Below are 18,999 nucleotides of genomic sequence, written 5' to 3'. Positions count from 1 at the left end.
CTTGAACAAAAGTTTTGTTAGTATGAAATATAATAGAGTGTAATAGAAAAAAGAAAATTTGAAAAACAAAAGTTCAAGTTTTGATCTTGAACTTTAAAAAAATAATTTATTCAAACTAAAAATAAGTGTAGATTTTTTTTTGTTTAAATATAATTTTGATTCGGTTCTGGAGTTGTTTTGAATAAATTAATTATTTTCATTTTTCACTTTTATATAGATTTTGATATTTGAGGTGTTATTTATTAAAGTAGCAGATTTTATGTTTTTAGATTCAGATATTATTTTTTTACAGTTTCAAATCTTTCATATTTTTTCAGCTTTTGGCTTTGATCTGGTATGGGGAGCATGGCATCAACAGAGAGGATGTGGAATCATGAGTGATAGCATAACAAAGAAGACTGAGGACCTCAATCATGTTGCCTTCGGGAACCATAGGTACTGTGAGACGTACGATTCAACACTTTCTGTACACCATATTCATGCGATTGGTAGTGAAAAAACTGCTGCCAATGACAAAGTTCCGATTAGCACGCTGTTTTAGACCGCACTTGATTATATCTATTAAAGATGTGCTAACTAAGGGTAAAACCTCCTTCAGTAACCTACTTGGGATGGGGTCTAAGAGACAAGTTGATGGTTTAGATGAAGAACTTATTGAAGTTAGTTGGGCGATGGGAGAGAAACTGTCTAAGTATATATCAGGTTGCACAGCTGTTTCTATGGTTCCTGTGTTTGAAAATAAGTCTATGCCAGTTGAGTCGGTGCCAGTTGAGGAGGTGGTGAATGTTGTCTCTAATAGTTAGAATTTTAGCATTAAAGAAGCTCATGAAATCGTCACAACTGAGAGCTATAGGAATACATGGATCAATGGAGCTATGACTCTCTGTCAGCCAGTGCTGAAAAAAAATCAAGGGTTGTTTCTATTTTCCTCTATTAGAGATGAGTAATAGGCTGCTCTGGCATTACAGAGGGCCTTCCTATATGTTTTAAGACTATCATGCCAGGCTAAGCTGGATTCTTCCAGTTTGGTAGAATTCCATATCCTTACAAGTTTTCATGTAGTTTGCTTTAATAAGCCGGTTTGGGAGGTAAACCTCTGTTGTTATCTTCGTTTTTAGAGGGGCAATAGAGTCAAGTTTCATAGCTATGATATTAGTGTTAATGAATATCACATTCCAGCTCAAATTTTACCTTGAATGTGTATTGTATTTATTAACATCTGTGTTTCAGCCATCAATGGTTGCAGCTGCAGAGAGCCTTTAGAAATGTGCATAAAGCAGAACCTGTAAATATAATAATGCTCGGTAATAACTAAGTTATTTGTGTTACCTAGTCATAGAATTAGTTTAAATAGCCTAGCCTTTGCTATAATAATTTAATCAAGCCAGCGCAATAATGTAAAGTGGTTTATTTATTCTAGGAGCAACTGAAAAGGAACTTTCTTCAGAGATTAATGATGAAAATTTCCCAGGTCACCCAAAGACTGCCCCTAGATGTGGAATATTTACAGTTGCAGATTAGAGGACAACTCTAATCTGACCCCTAGTCAGGTGCCAGTGTTGCAAGGAGAAATTAGATGGCCAAATTATTTCTTCTTCTCAGCAACTACAAAGCCTGTTAGAAATATCCCTACCATTGTCATGCATTGCAAAACTTCTGGGTGTATCTGAGAGGACAGTGAAACGGCACATTTATTTAATTTTTTTTATTTCTTTGTGTGTGATACATTATTTTTAGAGTAAGAGGTGTCCAAGGAGCGGATAATGTTGGCATAATGCAATGCATATCCACAATGGGTTGTGGAAGAGAGAGGTTCTTCTCAGGAAAGATCATGCACAATCAAAGCTATAATTTTTTTTATAATATTCAGCAGAGTTAATCATGTCAGATGTTGCCTTCCAAAGAGTCAAACTTCAGTGACTCTGTGACTACTGAGTCAAAGTGAAATTTCAAATATACTGTACAAACGTGAGGGTAATTTGATGCTCTCTTTCAAAAATATAGAGTGTTTGTGGCAAGTTGTTTGGATGACTTTCAAAGATGCATGAGGTTCCTCACAGCCTTGAGGATGAAGGTGATCTAGTTCCTTCTGATAGCATCCACCTGTTCTGTGACCAACCTATATTTCTTCCACGTCAGCAGAGGGATCTAAATGTCTTCAGGGTGGATTGGGATAATCACCCTCTAAGAACGAAGCAAAAGCTGTCCCGACAACAACTGTGGACAATGGTACACCTCCAGAATCCTATTGATTGAGACCTGGCAGAGGTACTAATTAAAGCTTTTTAAGCAAACTGTTATAGTTTCGGCCAGTATTCCTATGTTATAGAATAAAAATGCTCACACCATTTCATATGACAGATTATAGAAAGCAGTTTCTGTAAAGGAAGCCCTCAAAACTTGTACCATGAAAAAACTTAGAAGTACAGTTCTATTTTTAGCTTATATTACATTACTAATTAAACTTTTGGATAAGAAAATGTAATTAATTTATAATTTTTTTTTTTTAGTATTACAGTGAATGGACTACACTTATATAGTGCTTTTCTAGTTTTTATTGACCACTCAAAGCACTTTAAACTACTGCCACATTCAACTATTCACACACACATTCATACAGTGCTTTTTTATAAAAATAGCAATTGTCTATATACACACACAGTCACACCAATGATACATCGGAGGCAATTATGGGTTGAGTATCTTGCTCAAGGACACTTTGTCATGCTAATTGTAGGAGCCGGGGTTAAAACCACCAACCTTCCAGTTAGTGGCCGACCCGCTCTACTTCCTGAGCCACAGCCGCCCATTGACATAATTTTATTCCATTTATAAAAACAGATGGCGCAAAGTGGTTTCCAATCACCAGCATCAACTAAATTAAAAAGATTACAGAGCTAATTTTATTCAAATTTACATTGCAGAGAACTTAAAGAAGATGCTTACTAATATCAAGTTGATGCTTGAAACTATTAATATGCAACATATGCACAGAATATAGGTAACAACATTAAATATGCATTATGTATAATGTTATACCTAGGATAGAGATCTTGATTTCAACACTGCCAGTGAGCTAGATTTGACCAGTTCTGGAGTGATTTTTCAACCTATTGAATGTCCACTCTGTGAGCAGGATATGGCAGGCCTTAGTGCCCCCGTTGATGTTACAAGATATTTTGAATCCTACGACCAAGTCATTTATTTAGCTTAATTGAACTATGTACTATATCATGTAGGCAACCCATAATGCAAATATTTTATGTGTTTTAAGGGTTTAACATCAACATGTTTACAATGAATGTGTTTTGAATGGTAATTTGTTGTTACTGACAACAGTGAAGCCACATGGTGAAAAAAAAAATCACCCTCAAAATGTTTTTAAGACATGACGACGATAATCCAGCCAGGATTATAGCAAGATTTATTTCCAAACATTAACATTTCTCTATCATTTATAAATGTTCAACAGTGCTGCCATTAAACAATGCAATATTTTTATGTTTACTTGACTAATTCCTCCTTCCCAATATGATAAGACCTTGGAACAAAGTATAACTGAGACATTTTTGTCATAGAGTAGTAAAACAGTAGTAGTTGCTGCTAAACATTTATCAAGTAAACATTTAGGTTTTAGTTTAATCTTGAAAAACAGAAGCAGTTGATGAAAAGCCTCCATTAGAACCTTTGGAATTGGTCATAGGACCTCATATGTCTTACAGTTATCACAAAAGTATTGGCACATGCTGACACAACGGGGTAACAGACATTGTGATGCCCAAAGTCTACAATGCAGTCATGGTTAAACTTGGTCATTACAGCAATCCTTCTTATCTGAGGGAATAAGTGGAATGTGACCTTGGCTTGTGATCGCCTGCAGAAACCTGGCAGGTGTGATGGGATGTGGTCCATCTTTGTCATCTACATGCCCGTGATATTCAGCTATGAAGCAAATAGATAAAACCAAGTGTTATGTGACAATTTAAAATGTAATTTTCCTTTACTGCAAGTTCTTTAAAGAAGTGTAATATACAAATTTATACTCAGTCAAAAAAGAACAGCTGATCCAAAAAATGTGAGGTCATGAGGTTTGGAGATAATTGACTATCGTAGCCAAGCACAATGGTTATAAATGGCATTCTGTGTTATTTTATGATTATCAACAAGTCTTTCTACATAGAACGGAGATATAGACAGGCCTTTGTAAAAGCTTTCATTAAGAACCACAGGTTTAGGAAAAAATGAATAATTTGAATGTACATCTATATGTATACTTATTGTGATTATGGCTTTGCTCAGTAAAAAGAATTAAAAAGAAACAAAAACTATTTCCTACCTATTACCATTGTCAAGATTTTTCAGGGGGAATAAAACTTTAACCTGTTCAATTTCAGTGTAACCACAGCCGGCCGCTGGCTATTTTTTAAAGACTACAAGCAGTCCCAAACTTCAATCTTTAATGTAGTTACGAAAACACTCAAATTTGAAAAAAAACTCTATCCCTTCAGCTTCATAAAGGAAGTGCTGAATAAAGTCATCATCTCCAGCTCAACCTGGCCCCTTTGTCGATCAGCTGAGGAAGAATGGATGCCATGACAAACTCTGCATTGATCTATGATGAGATAAAATCAAGAAGTAAATACTATCACGCTTATTTATGAAATTGCATAGCAAGTAAGTCTTCTTCATTAAAATAAATGGTCACTCTTGTTTTTCTCACTTTTACATTTTCTCTAGGAACAAACAGGGGCTGGCAGATATCTGGGTACTGCCCGATTAGTGAAAGAAGGTCATACAGCTGCAGGCTTTCCATTAGTTGTCCCGACATAGGCTGCAACCTCAGCACTGCGGAAAGTATGATGGCACTATAACAGTAGAAAGGAAAAAAAAAAATCCTACAAAACCTTACTTGTGTATTTTATTTTCCTATAAAAACATAAATACACGTTCTAGCCTACCGAACAATGGACTCCTTGTTTTGAACGGAAATAGCTCCAGTATTTAACATTTCAATAGATAGGCCTTCATTTGAACGCTCAGTTGACAACTCAACCTGACAATTAAAAGAAAATTACCAGGAAGAAAATTTATGTCCCTTATTCCATGTATAGACATGACATTATCATTTGGCAAAGAATGCTATTTTTCATTAACACAGCATCTCCGTCATATAGAGGGCATACCTGGTCAATTAACTCTCACAACTGGACATCAGCCACTGCATCACTGTTGAGAGCTGTTGGATTTATCTACCCACTACAGAGTTAACTGCAAGTCCAGGGGCTGGAAAAGGCAGGAGCCAGCCGAACTTACACCAAACTAACAGTTAAAACCTCTCCACCAGTCCTATTTAAAAAAATTGAGGATGAATGTATTACTTATGTTAGAAAACATTTAACAAAAAGTAGCAGTTTGTCCTTGCTTGCATATAAAAAAAACACACCTGTAGAAGCCACTGTCAAAGTCAATCAGAGAGTATTGTGGGCTCCTCTGATGTTGTGGTCCTTCAAAGAAACAACTCTTCCACCATTTCTGTACACAGACGTAAAAACAGCATTTACTGTGATGCTCAAGGGCCTTCTGTGTCAAGTCGTTTTTCATTACTGTGCTTCTAATCCTTGAGACCAGATAGTTTTAGTAGGGTGTTGTCTAATTTGGGTTGTTTAGAAGACTTCCACTACTCTAAATTAATGGGATTATATTCAATTTTTCTGTATAGATTATAGAAAATCTAACACACAAATAACAGCATAACACACAAATCAAGGCAGAGGTCCTTCAATAAGTAGGATATATTATTGATAAAAGTGTAAAATTTCTTTGGGTTAGCAGTCCCTTTTTAACCGGAGTATGACAGAAACCATTCATAAACTGAAATCTGAAACGTTTTCAATGGATCCTGATTTTCTACATGCTTTATAAGAGTCTATATAATAATGCAAATATGTTCCTTTTTTTTTACCTGTGAGAAATTTTTTTTTTTTTTTTTGACGATGCCACTGCAGCAGGCCTCTCCCCAGAATGTTTGTTCTTGAGATTTGGATGTCGAACTGTTTCTTCACGTCAACTCTTCGACAAATGGTTTCTCATACATCATCAACACTGCCAAACAAAATTCAGAATTCATGGATGTAAACTACAAATGTTGAATACAAAAGCTGTGTACAATGAAGATCCCTTTAGGATGAAGAAGTTTATGTATTTAGACAACACAGTATTTACTTTTTTTTTTCTGTTCCTCTGTATAGTCCTGGCTCAAAGCAGTTGAATCAGCCATCCAGAGATCTTTCTCTCCTAAACAAAAGTACAATGGAGATGTGTACTAAAAGCAAAAATACAAAAACAAAAAACACGTACTGTAAGTAACATTAATATTTAAAATTAACATAAATGTCCACCATCTCGAATACCTTTATCCAAACATGCTAGCATGGGTCTCTAGGAACTGTGGTGTGAATTTCAAGAAAAAGATAGAATACGGAACTTTCTGATGGAGATAGAACAGTTTGAATATTAGCAATTGCCTCATACAAAAAAAAATTTAATGTAGGCACTTCACAATGCATTACTGGGGCTATCACAGAAACTATCTGGACCTCACTTTTACCCACAAATATTCTGTGTTTTACTTACTGAACAACAATCAAAATTTAAAATAAGTTGCGATAGCACAATCCAACATCACATTTATCTCATAGCCACATTTACCTCAATGTCCTCTACTGCTGACTGAGACTCCATGCACTCTTGAACATGAAGGGCCAAAATCTGCTAAGGAAAACTCACTTTGCACATTTTCGGCATTGTGCTTTTGGCATACTTCAGAATTCAATGGCATCTGGAAGTAACAGAGTTAGGTCAAACTCATGTTGTAAAGGCACAATATACAGTTTTTTTTATTTTCCCTGCCCCTGTTGCACTGCAAATTCCGTCCCGGTGTATCCATAAGAATCATGAGGAATCATAATCAGCATCCTTTTACCTTGACCACCTGTAAATGCAACATTGTATGGATCATTTCAGCTGTGTTTGTTTAGGTGAGTTATTTTAATGAATTAAAGTGGATGTTATATTACTAGTTTTCGCTACCTGCAGCCTCATAGAATACCCATCTATCAGCCCCTGCATCATAGCATACTCATTTAGTAGTAGTCTAAAGAACTAAGAGAACAATAACATAGGGACTAGTGGATGTCTAAATGCTTGAAGAAAAAGCCTAACACTAGAATAAAATGGCATGTTTCAAATATAAACACTTAATTACAATTTGTAACTAGTATGTTAACTTTATGCATACCTCTTCCTGGCTCCTATCCCCGGACATGGTGAGATGCCTTTTTCCAAGTCCTGCCTGGGCAATTTCAGTCTCTTTGGTTGAGGCTGGGTTGTCTCTGAATTAATGTTTAACAGGTATGCATAGAAACTGAAAGGCATCCAGGGTTTTGTAAATGTTGTACCATAGGTCTTTAGACTCATCATTTGCTTCCAAGGTAACTTTTTCTTGTGAAAAACCCAGGGAAAGAGCTGCGTGATTTAAAAAAAAAAAAAAAAAGATCATTTTTTTTTAAAACATGAAAGGTTCGGTGTGAGCACATACATAGGACTCTGTGCTGCTGCAGCCCCTATGAACTGTAGTCGACATTGTGGTAAACACAGATGTTAACAAATACAATACACAAGGTAAAACTTGAGCTGGACACTAAGGAGTGTAAAATTCATGAACACTAATAGCATAGCTAATAGCTAATAGCATAAAGCTAGTTAAAGCTAGTCCTATGCTTCATTTCAATACCCCACCTAAAGATGTCTTTCCCGTGTATGTCCCTGTGTTACAAAAATTACCCATCATTATTATATTTAAGATAATTACCCAGCATATCCATTCAAAAACAGCTAACAGTTTTTACCTGCACGCTAATGCCACAGGTTGTCCTGGTGGAGCAGATACCATGGCAAGCAGACACTATGCTGCATTCACAGTGGTATGTGGAAGTGGGAAGGGTCAATACTTGAAGTGTGGCTGTTGAACTGCAAAATCTGGCGGTTTATTGCTCTTATTGGTGCCAAGTGCGGTCTAAAAGGATGAAAATAAATAATTTATTCAAAAGAATGCCAGAATTTAATCAGAATCAAAACTTTTTTTACACTTATTATTAGTTTGAATACATTGTGTTCAAGATCAAAACTTGAACTTTCATTTTCAAATTTTAGTTTTTCAATTACATTTTTTTTTTTTTTTTTAACTAACAAAACTTTTGGCCCAGATTTTGTTTCATAGAGCTGGAGTCGTCATATACAAACAAAACTAAAAACTGCTTTGGGACACCAAAAAATTGTTCAAAAAATGTATTCTTTGTCTTTGTATGATGTAAGTCCACTCAGCTGCCAAACGGCACAAAAAAAATGCCTAGTTGGTCCCACTATATTTGAAGGAATAAAACGATAGCTACAGAATATGAGATGTAGGATACTATAAAGCTTAAAAGACATACACTCATTACTTGACAATGTCAAATTGCTGGCTGGAGCAAAATGTCAAATATTCTTATTTTGACACTGCTGGGTTAGACTAGCTTGCAGATATGTTATTCATTATCAGATATGCCATCATCATGTAGTATGTTTTTCTACTCCAACAGCAAAGTAATGATCTCTCACAGTCTTCTCACCAGCTTCTAACTTGCAAACTTTCCAACTGTGTACTCTGGAATGCATGATCAAGCAGGAGGTAGTAATACTGGGAAATCAATTCTGGTTACTCAGGGTAGTTGATGAGAATCTTCCCCCAGCAATATGCTGATTTATGGTCAATAGCTCAGTAGTAATGTTGGCATGCTCATATTGTGCAAATTGCAATCTGATGGCACCAAGCTGTTTTAATTAATTCCCCTGTCTCAAAAAACCTATTGCCAGGTAGCTCATTAGGTAGAGAGTTCACTATTTGTAGTTAACAAGTAAATGTCCGTGAGAGATTGAGCTTGCAAGTTCAGCAGAAAGGAAAATTTGGAAAAGCAAACTGATAAATGGTGAATTCCTAGCTGGCTGGGAGTGGGTGAGGTTTTTGTGGGGTACTTGTCAGGACACATGCGGTTATCAGTGCAAGCATGTGTGTGTAGGTTATGTGTGTGTGTTGTGTAAGAGTCAAGGCCTATAAATAAGTCAGGTCTGCATGGTGTTTTCTCTCTGCTGTTAGAACACTACCTGGAAATCTCTGGGACTCGTAGCTGTTAGCATGCTAATCTGCTCGCTTCCATTCATATTCACGCTGCCTTTCTATTCCCATGGCTGGAGTATACTGTGTATGTGTGTGTGTGGGTTGACGAAACAGAGAGATATAGTGAGTTAGAGAGAGAGAAATCTATTTTAAGATTAGCATAAGAAATACATGAGTGGGTGTATTCTTGTTTGTTGCTCTGTATGTGTCACTCATATATCTGTTTATATATGTGTGTAGTCTCCAATGCCTAAATTAATATCTGCAGTGTTTGTGTTTGTGTGGCATCCTAACAGTAGAGCGGCAGACCCCGAGAATGCATTATTCATGGCATTAGATAAAAACAAAGATGCAAATTGAGTCATGGAACAATGAATCTGCTACCAACTTCAGCTCAGACTCAACACGTTTCTCTGCTCAATAATATTAGCCCTTTTGTTTTTCATGCCCTATGCCCCCCCTCACTGAACAGAGTCACAGCTAGAGCACGTGGATGAACACACTCCAAGAATACTCCAGAGCGTAAAGAAAGAAAATTATACGGCATGAAGAGAATAGGCTTGGAAAGAGCAGCTGAATGTTCAGAGGAGTTGTCAAAGTCAAACACTTGTGACAGCGGATTCAAATGTTACCAGGTGTACATGAAGAAATTCTGGGTTTGGATGGTAAAGTCACAAATTTATTGTTGAGAATCAAAGTCCATTAATGGATCAATGAGTGTGTGACTCATGGTATTCATGGATGCACAGATACCATTTGGACATGTTTGCATGGCTGTTTATTTTATACTTGTGGAAAGTGCTGAGGTACAAGTTTAGTCTCAGTCTTGAGTTCTGGTCATGAGACATTCTTGGATTATGTTGGACCTGTCTTAGTTCTTGTAGGTCTTTTGATTCAGACTTGTCACAGCGTCAGTGTTTTAGTCTGGACATTCTACACTGTGATATACAAGTGTAAGGTAATGCTTACTTCCATAGTGTCTTTACCATGAAGCCAACCATTCATCCTTATGTTAGAGATACAGTATTTTACACGCATAATAATAATAATAATAATAATATATATAATATATATATATGTATATATATGTATATATATATATATATGTATATATATATATATATATATATATATATATATATATATATATATATATATATATATATATATATATATATATATATATATATATATATATATGTATGTATATATATATATATATATATATATATATATATATATATATATATGTGTGTATATGTATGTGTGTATATATGTATATGTATATGCATGTATATATGTGTATATGTATATATATGTATATGTATGTATATGTATATGTATATATATGTATATATGTATATATGTGTGTGTGTGTGTGTGTGTGTATATGTATGTGTATGTATATGTGTATATGTATGTGTATGTATATGTGTATATATATGTGTATGTATATATGTGTGTGTATATGTATGTATGTGTATATGTGTGTATATATGTATGTATATATATGTATATATATATATATATATATATATATATATATATATATATATGTGTATGTATGTATATGTATGTATGTATGTATGTATATATGTATATGTATGTATATGTGTGTATATATTTTCTCAAGCCTCAGTGTATTCGGTCTGCTCCAGTATTCGATGAAGGGTGGTTGGGCATTATGTCTCAGCCAGTCTCTCCTGCTTTGTTAGCCATGCTGTGGGAGAACAGATGAATTATTGAGCGGCACATTGTTTATTGGCCTCAGGAAAAACTAGAGGCCTATCAGGGGAAACCATGTAACTGATTCCCCCAGTTTTAATCTCTAATCTATCAAAGAAAGAAAATGAGCTGAGTATGAGTAATACGAGTGAAAGTCATATTCCAGTGTAGAGTTATAAAGATGTGTTGGCATCTCTCTTTTCATTTTCTTCTAAGATTCATATATTTACCAGGTAAGTGTTGATTTTGTCTGCTGTAATGACTGTGGTCCTTTTTAGTTTTCATCAGAGGAGGCTAATTAACTTTAATTCCATAATCTGGCCAGGCTGTGGAACTCTAAGCTGTCTGCTACATGCACTCTGCAAACTGGTGTGTGTGTGCTACACCTGAACAGTTTCTTAGATAATCATGTTGGACTTTAATTTTTAAAAAGAGAGTGGAAAGACTATGAGGCTTCATCAGCGGATTAATCCATATTTGGTGCTGTAGTGAGTAATTTGGGCAGCAGGACAATGTGTGTGGGATTGAGTCAAAATAAACTTGCGTGTGTGTGTTCATGGTAATGAAGGAACATGTCACATAGTGCAACTGCGTGGCTCGCTGATGTGTTGATGTAGTTTTTTGACAACAAAGGCGCTCTATGGCACAGGGGAATAAGATACAGTGGCATGAAAAAGTTTAGGCACCCCTGTTCAAAATTTCTGTTACTGTGACGCAAATTTCAAGGTAGTCGTTTCCTCTGTTCCTAATGTAATCAAGATATGGCTGTTCACAGGACTGATGGATGACAAGTTGAGGTCTGGAAGGCCAAGAAAACATTCAGAAAGAACTGCTCGTGTGACTGGTAGAAAGGCAAATCAAAGCCCCGGTCTGACTGCAAAAGACCTTCAGGAAGATTTAGCCACTGTATATCAGGCTTTGATACACACATAGTACCTGAGGATTCAGGCTTTAGCTGATTTTCAGGTTTCTCCATCAGAACCCTGAATAGGTCTGTTATGCGTCTGTTTTGCCTCTCTGCACCATGTGATTCACAGATTTCCAGACTAAATTTGGAAAAAAAAGCATTCTCCACTGACCAATTAGATGAGTCTATGTCGTGGTAGCATGCTACATTAGCATTTAAATTTGCCTCAGGCTCCAGCGACAGCCAGTTATGTTCTATTGTCTAGGCATTGTGCTGGTACACTAACCACTTACATCAGTGTAGCATTGTTTTGGACCCCGGGGGCCCAGTCAGCAGTATATGGCTGATCTCTTCTATATGAAGACTGAATAAAAGCTCAAGCTGCTAAACTGCGGCCAAGAAAACCTGTAAGTTGAACTGGTTTTAGTAAAACAAAAGGATCCTATCATCCACTTAAGAAGGATGCTGTCATAATCAGGAAATGTCAGGTTGCACTTATCCATTAAAAAAGAATAATATTAGAAATATTATAGAAATTTACAATCTCAGCAACTAATCATAAGCAGTCACTGTGAAAGGGAATGTTGTAGAAATTGCTCTGTGCCTCTGTCTATTAATTATCATGTTTACCAATATTATATGACCTATTTTGCTTCACATCAGCGTGTGTAGAGTAGAACATTCCCCAATATGCTACTTTACAAGGCTCATGCTTAACATGCTGTAACCTCACATCTGGAAGGGGAAAGTGATGCATTTTTTAGTAGTATGCCAGTGCCATGACTCTAGAGAATGTCACTCAGTTGATCCACCACCATCTCCAATATTTGTGTAGAAATTTCACTCAGATATATAAAATATATTTACTGCTGCAGTGTAGTTTTATAGAAACATGATTTCTAGGAGATAGGGTTGATTCTAATGACTTTGGTGATCCTCAAACTTTTCATGTCAGTATTTTGCTTTATGAACAAATACCTATAAAATACCTGACAAATACCTGCAGAACTAATGACATTCCCATCAGCCTTAGCTCTACTTTTTGTTTTTTGCTAATTAAGAATTGTTAGCATGCTAAAATGATGGAGTAAGATAGTGAACATGGTAAACATTATAACTGCTAAAATTCATCATGTTAACGTTAGACCTTTCTCAGTCTTTTGTTCACCTTTGCTCTGGTGGACTCATCAGTCATAACTCAAGTACTATTCAAGGCTGCATCTAGCCAAGTACAGTCCTAATGCAGGAAGTTTTATTGCTCCATCCACTTAATCAAATATGCTTTGGGAGCTTTCTTGTGTTAACTAGGAAGTAGACAATTACTCCAGCATGCATTTCCATTGATCAGTGGAGGGTGGTGACTTGTGATAAGTTTCTTTCTACACCTGATATTGTGATACCAAATTTAGTTAAGTGACTTTTATAGGTCTGAAATTAAGTGTTTATACTTTAAAAATGTTTTCAGTTTATGAAAATAAAGCTTTTGCTATAACATCTTAAGAGATTTGAGGACCAGTGAGTCATGACTGGCCAGACAACTTACATGGTCATACCGGGAGTACAGTCTCGTCTCAGGAGGGCCTCTAGTAATCTACTAGTAACACTAACGTCTCCATAGTGTTTTAATTGCCAAATTGGTTTGTCTGAAGGTAAAGGCAAGATTGGTGTTTTTATTGGGCAGTTTCACAATAGTGCTGCCTCTGTAGCCTTACTCTAAATTACTAAATATATACAGAATATACATGAAAACTAAAAGAGGCAGTGTCCTGTATGATATCAATTTGCATTTTGTTGTAAATATACATTACAGTGAAGATAACAGGTGTATGTGTAAAATTATGATAAATCAGGTGTTCCTGCAGACAGTGTTGGACAAGAGGAGAAAGACACAGGCTGCTGATCCAGGTCTGCAGGGCTCCACAGATAGTTTTCTACCTCTTGCAGAATACACTCAGCTCCTGGCTTACATGGAGCTGTGGGCACTGAGCTGATCCATTTGTGATTGGCTGCCAGCAGGGTTGCCTAAGCTTGTGATTGGTTGCTCATTTCTGTGCTCCAATCATCACCAGGGTGGAAAATGTAAATTTCCTCAGTATGTTGTGGGTGGCCTGTGTCACTTCAACAGCTGCTTCTACATAAAGAGGCTCTGTTTATCATTCATCAGTTGACTCATTCGTTGGACGCTTTGTTTAACTTTCATGACATTTTCTTACATTTGGCCTAATTTTGGAAAACCAATTCAGCATGTGGAATTATTTTTTAGAAAGTTCTCAGTTAATGTAACTCCTGTCACTGCTTAATATTTTAAAAATGAATTGCAGATTGAGAGTCAACACACACACACACACACACACACACACACACACACACACACACACACACACATGTACGCACATATGCATACACACATCACTGCAGGCCAGCCTAGGTAGGTGTCTGTCATGATTTAATAAGTTGCTGCCTTTTTGGAGTGTCAGCAAGAAGATTTTATTGCTACTTAGGTTAGAGCTGAACTTTTGACCTGCTACCCTAACCATGCGTGTGTATGCACAGCCAAGATGTCAGCTATACACAGGAGGTGGGAACACAAATAAAGTAAACCAATGGTTTAGAAATCATATAAAAATGATCCTTGACATCCCATCTCCTCCATTATCATCAGATTTTGTATCAAGTATTAAAAGTAATGCAGTGAACCAATGACAAAATAATGTCAAGTTAAGGTCCACTTGACTTGGTTTCTTCCAGAGCTTTCAACCACATCTCACAGTCTTTATTCATTGAATCTATAGATTGAATCTATAGTTGATATAAATTCAACCTAAATTATTGATATTATATGAATAAAAGTTTAATTTGGAGAATGTGACTCCTGAAATTGATATAACACTATCTGCTTGTTTGTGTGTGTGTGTGTGTGTGTGTGTGTGTGTGTGTGTGTGTGTGTGTGTGTGTGTGTGTGTGTGTGTGTGTGTGTGTGTGTAGCCCCTTTGAATTGAATTGAATCAGCATTTGATCGGCTTTATTTTAACTGATATGATCCATTAAAATATGCCCAGATTGGCCCTGGGCATATTTTAGGATGACGTCAGATCGGCTCGGGACAATATTTTAATTGGTTATTGAACAATTAACTGACCAGATCACAAACAGTGTACAGTTTGTTTTTTGATAAGCGAAATCGCTGTAATCAGTGTTACTATTGGATTTTATTTTGATGTTTTCAGCCTTTTTTGCCATCATATCTATGTAGTTCTGCTCACCATGTGGGAGATATTCTAGCTTGGGAAATGTGTAATTATCAGTTTCTTACTTATCTCTAGTTCTCATGTCAAGATTGATCAATAAATTAAGATTACAACTAGGAAACTCCCATGAAGATCCAATATATTCCAATTGGCACTTATAGAAAAATTATTTTTTACCTTCACAGAACCAACTTTGGCATCATACAGCCATTGGTGGAACATAACTAAGTAACTTAAGCACAGTTATGAGGTTCTTGGACTTTACTTGAATAATTCCATTTTGTGCTACTTTAGGTTTCTACTCCAGTAGATTTAGGAGGGAAATATCATACTTTTTCCTCCACTACATTTATCTAACTAAATGTATCTATTTAGTTATGACTTTCTTTGCAGATTCAGATGTTACATAAAAAAAAAATAAAATATGCTTATAAAAAACAGAACTACAGGTTCCTAGCCTTTTTTTCTTCTGGCCCTAAGGAAGAGCCGCAACCCTGAGGTGGGAATCACTGGAATAAACTAGCTAATTTTATATAAACAGAGGTGTAGTGATGCATATATGCAGGTATATGGCGTAAACCCACGTCTGGGCAGGGGACTTTATACTTCCTTAAAAATAGCTACAGATACATATCAATACACAATTTAAATATTACAGTCATGTCACAGTCTTTCATGTACAGTGACCTGTGGTGTTTACTGCAAACAGGAGACTTTTGTTATCTGACCTTGATGATGTTATACCAAAGCACCACGGGAGAAGTGTGTTGATCTGGCTGAAGGAAGTATTTAGTATTTATCCTGAATGCTGCAGTGCTACAATATAAACATAGTACTCCATTACAAGTAAAAGTTTGTTCACTGGAAATGTTAAACAATGTACTTAAAGTATCAAAAGTAAAAGTAGGATATTCTTATTTTCAAAAAAATGCCCCACGTGACTATTATACTATTATATATTGTATTATTGTATTACAGATACTATTATATTTTATATTATTGAATTATTATTAGTGATACATTAATGTGTAAGCAGCATTTTACAATTGTAGTTGGTGGAATTGGAGCTACTTTGAAGTATTTAATCAATTAAGTACAAATATACTAAGTATTCAATATACAGTGCATCAGATTTTATCAGCTCATCATTTCTTTTCTGAGTAAAAAGTTAACAAGTGAAGAAAATAGTAACTAAAGCTGTACCTTCAAATTAAACAAGGTATAGAGTTAAGCGTGGCCAGGGAGAGTGGGGGGCCAGGGGTTTAGGTGAACTGAAGCTACAGTATGTTATATAGTTATAGTCTACAGTACCTATGGTATATATAGCTTTTGTTTACAGTTTATTATTTTTCTGATAATACTTCTGCACTTTTGCTTAAGAAGAATTTTGAATGCAGGACTTTTCTTTCCAATGGAGTATTTTTAGAATACTGTATTTGTACTTTTACTAAAGTGAATGATCATAGTACCTTTTCCACCACTGCATACAGCCGTGTTGAGTTGTCTGATGATGTGAACACTCACAAGCAACAAACAGTGGAATCTTTCCCACTTCAATCTTCCATATAATATGAATGCTGTTTTTCAAGCAAGAAATTTGAACTTTTGATTAGATTTCAGTACAGTTTAGGATTTTTTGGAGCCAGCATCAAGGAATTGCATTAACTTCACTGCTCAATCTTAAACCCTTCTTTTGTTCTGTCCTAAACACTTTATCAGACATGCCTCCTCCTTCTCTTCCTCCTCCTCCTCCTCATGTTTCAACTCCCCATCCTCCCCTTCTTGTATTCTGTCTTTGCTGCCTGAAACCTCTGGGGATTCCTGGAGGGACATGGTGGGGATAGTGTTACACAGTGAGCCCAAAACTAGAGAATTAACCACTACACACACACACACACACACACACACACACATAAACCTTAAATGGATCATAGCTTGCAGAGCAGAACAAATGGGCCTGGTAGGAACAGAAGCAGAGGCGAGGGGTGGTCTGGACTGAACTGGAGCTCTCACGCTTATAGTGTATACAGCTCTGCAGGGACACACTCTCTCTTTCACTCTCTCTCTCACACACACGCACACACTCATACTTGTGCTTCTATCTTTGTGAAGACACTCATTGACATAATAAATTCCCTAGCCCCTTAGCCTAACCTTAACCATCACAACTAAATGCATAAACCCAACCCTTACCCTAGCCCTAGCCTAAGCCTAATTTAAACCTGAACCCTAAAATCACAGCCCTTTGAGGGTATGTCAGAAAGTGCGGACCAGCCAAAATGTCCTCACGCCATAAGACCTATAACTTAAACTGGTCCTCACAAAGATAGAAGTACAAGTAAACACACACAAACACACACACCCGTAACAGGTAATGCCTTACACAAATCACAGTCAATACATAGTCCAGATTTTGAAGTAGGCAAAGGCCAAACACAGTTGAAGTTTAGGTGATCAAATGGGTTGTCCACTACAGGGATTGGACAAAGTTGGGCAGGCTTAATAGACTGCTTTGGCTTACCTGTTACTTGACATATATGGCAAGTCTTAATGTAAGATGCAACATAAAGCTTAAGATGAGGCCAGAAGAAGTAACACAAAATCTGACAGTTTTCCTAGCTCCTAAATGCCCCGTCTGGTTGTGAGAATACTAGGCCACACCTGGTCAAACAGTCTACACAGCAGCTTAAGCTTGCTATTCATAATAAGCGCCTGCTGGGAGATAGAAAAGATTCAGCTACATACAAATCAATTTCCAAATCATAGTATTCCTTCTGAACTGTAAAATCCGACTTAGCTCTAGTCATTGTCACAGCATAAGATGTGAAGACATCAGGGAACTCATGTTCACAAATAATATCTGGTTCCTTTAACAAAGGTGTAGACTTAGTGGGTGGGGATCAGCAAAAAGCCCAGACACGATTGCCAGCCAAATCATTCCCAAGAATCACATCCACTATATCTATAGACAAGGTAGGCCGAACCCCAATGTGGACATCACCGGCCACAAGACAGACTGGCTTAGTACAAAGGAACCTACGGAGTGGTTAAACCCATTCCCTGTACCAGCACACAATCAGAAGTACCCATGTCCTGATAAAAGGGCAGCACATAATCTAGAATTTAGGAATCCTTTGCTCCTGTATCTTGTAGAACTTCCACAGGCACTTTAATATCACTTCCAGTGAGAGATACAAACCCATCTGACATGAAAGCTTCAAAACCAGAATATTTCTCAGTTTCAGGTTTAACTGAATCAAGCACCTACTAAGAGAGAACTGGAATTTTCCTAACTGGCGCACTGAGAGTGGCTGGTTTAACATGTTGAGCGATTTACCCCATTTTTCAGTACTTAACACTCTGCTTTCCAATGTCCCCTATCATGGCAATAATTACCATCTAGACCAAAACCAACAGAACGTAGACCACGACTCATCTTTGCACTCTCAGACCAAGAAAATTTGGCAGAGTGACCAACAGCTTTAACAGTAACATTATCTGACATACAGTTTTTTCCAAATTTCTTTTATGTGCCCGAACATGTTTATCTGCCAGAGTAGCAGCTTCAGAGATAGGTTGTAGTCCACACTCACCAATATGAGTGGCACCTCAGGTGGAATGCAATCTTAAACTGCTCCAGCACCATCGGATCACACAGATCTTTAAAAGTAGTAACCTTGAATGCAGAACACCACCTGTTGAAATGTTTAGTTAAGTCCCTTGCAAACTCAACATGTGACTGCTTATCAGACCTCCTCCAGGACCTGAAACGTTGCCGATAGGCCTCAGGTACCAACTCATAAGCTTTCAAAACTGCATTCCTTAACAGTAGAATATTTCTAGCTGTCAGTTGCACTAAGCACTGAATAATCTTCTTGGGCCTTTCCTGTCAATACCGATTGCAT

The 18,999-nt window shown here is 36.7% G+C and overlaps 1 long non-coding RNA gene across 2 annotated transcripts; it reads right to left on the bottom strand.

Moving 5' to 3' along the window:
• Nucleotides 1-3,433: 3,433 nt before the first annotated feature.
• Nucleotides 3,434-18,762, bottom strand: LOC120787380. 2 transcript variants are annotated; one of them, XR_005706906.1, is made up of 10 exons: nucleotides 18,688-18,762; nucleotides 7,908-8,074; nucleotides 7,298-7,524; nucleotides 6,709-6,838; nucleotides 6,411-6,487; nucleotides 6,223-6,294; nucleotides 5,963-6,102; nucleotides 5,444-5,532; nucleotides 5,184-5,346; nucleotides 3,434-3,942 (listed from the first exon to the last, which is right to left on the bottom strand). It is a non-coding gene; the product is annotated as an uncharacterized LOC120787380 (long non-coding RNA). The 2 variants fall into 2 exon arrangements; XR_005706905.1 differs by lacking the exon at nucleotides 6,411-6,487.
• Between the last annotated feature and the right edge of the window lie 237 nt (nucleotides 18,763-18,999).

The sequence above is a fragment of the Xiphias gladius genome, unplaced genomic scaffold (assembly GCF_016859285.1).
Source record: "Xiphias gladius isolate SHS-SW01 ecotype Sanya breed wild unplaced genomic scaffold, ASM1685928v1 HiC_scaffold_1472, whole genome shotgun sequence".
Classification (NCBI taxonomy): domain Eukaryota; kingdom Metazoa; phylum Chordata; class Actinopteri; order Istiophoriformes; family Xiphiidae; genus Xiphias; species Xiphias gladius.
This window is presented reverse-complemented; position numbering and strand designations above follow the sequence as displayed.